Source organism: Rhinolophus ferrumequinum, chromosome 2, assembly GCF_004115265.2.
Source record: "Rhinolophus ferrumequinum isolate MPI-CBG mRhiFer1 chromosome 2, mRhiFer1_v1.p, whole genome shotgun sequence".
In the NCBI taxonomy this organism is placed as follows: Eukaryota; Metazoa; Chordata; class Mammalia; order Chiroptera; family Rhinolophidae; genus Rhinolophus; species Rhinolophus ferrumequinum.
In genome coordinates this window covers 12043612-12045468 of record NC_046285.1, presented here as the reverse complement: position 1 = coordinate 12045468, position 1857 = coordinate 12043612, and positions in this window count along the sequence as shown.

The following is a 1857-nucleotide window of genomic DNA, read 5'->3' as shown; positions in this document are numbered from 1 at the left end:
AGATAACCATCAGTTCTTTGGCCCTTTTCTCAGACTTATTGGGTGTGTGTCTCCTCCCGTTGAATCAGAGTGGCCTCTTTGACTGCTTTGGCAAATGTGTTATGGCCAAAAGTGATGATGCTGTGCAAGTTTTGGGGTCCAGGCCTTTAAGAGACTAATTTTCCATTTCCTGTATCCTCTAATACTCACCTTTGGAGTCGAGTTTCCATGTAAGATGTCCAGCTGGAGGGACCACCTGGAGAGGTCCTGAGACTGGGCCCAGTTGAGAGGGAGACAGGCCCAGTTGAAACCCCCCTTTCAACAATCCCTGCTCTGGCCAGGCATAGGAGTGACTCCATTTTGGAGCTCTGAATCAGCTCATCAGCTCAACACCACTGAAGGACCCCAATCAACACTGTAGGAAGCAGAAGAATTTCACAACTGAGCCCCACCTAGATATCTGACCTATAAAATCATGAGATCTAATAAAATGTTTTGCTTTTAGCCATTAGTTTTGGGGTGATCACACTGCACTAGATAACTGAAACATTTCAATGGGAGACATCCCAGTCTGCAGTTGCTGGGATACAGAAAAAGGCATTCAGATCATTTTAATATGGAAAAGGAGAAGTACTGCCCTTTCCCTTGGTCTATTTTAGGGTGAGTTGGCCTCAAGGTTAGGTATTCTCTGTTCCCCATACCATAAATTTTACAAGCTCTACCTTTATTCCCTTGCTGGGTTAGTGAGCTTTAAATTTTGGAGTCCAATAATTGGAGTCAAGCCATTTGCATCTCACACTCCATTCTTCCTTCAAAGTTTGTTGATAATAATCATTATGTTTTGGCCTCCATCTTCACTTCTTACTCTTCTCATACTTTTGAAATTCAGGTGGTGATTAGGGGCTATTTTCTCATTCCTCTCTAAACCATTTTTGCCAAGCCCGACTTTCAGACATTTAATGCAATCAGACTGGTTTTATTGGCTTTTAAACACCAGTGAGATGGCAAGGAAATAATTGATTTTTTTGGTCACATCCCATTAACCAACAAAATAATTCTCCATATGCTCACTGAACAATTTGAATGCATTTCTACAAGCCAACCTGCCTTTAATTTTTTTTAATTTTTTTTTTTTTTGCAACAAATCTGTTAACTGGGAAGTTTAGAGCTACATAACACCTCTCCCTCCTTATGGCTAGAGAGTAAAATTACAGAGCTTTAGTCTTTAGACTTAATGTAAAAAATTTACTGTTCATTTAATTTTAACCATAAAAAAACCTATTTAATGCTTTATCCATAAACAGATATGTTTAAAACCTGGCTTAAAAAATCTTCAAAAGTAAGTTGCATTAAAACTATTTTAAGAATTTGCATATTCTCCTTATTGTTGGCTCTTGGTTTCCTTTCTGAGGTGGCCATCTAAGTAGTTATTTCTTGGAATTCTTCCCTCAAACCTAAACTCCAGTCACTGCAAGCCACCTATACTAGAAAGCTTCAAACCCAGTTTAATCTGCTCAGATCAAGTAAGATTCCACAAGTGCTGTTTAGCTCACTAAACACCTTTCATTTCTTTACATTTTATTTAGGGAGACAAAATAGTGTCTTCCTGTCTTCTTTCTAAATCTACCTGTGTATTCACAGTGACTGTCATGCAGATCCAGCCTTGTTGTTCTCAGGTTGTCTAACTCCCAACATCTAAGTGATATGAGGCTCCCCAATATTTCCTACAACTATTAAATAAGAATCCAGGTATATGCAAGTATGGAATATAAGGCATTCTATAAATAACAGTCTGGAATCTCTAGCTGTTTCACGGTTAAATCAGAGTTCTAAATCCCTCCGTCGACTGGATTACTCTTGAGTTCCATCCAAAGGGAC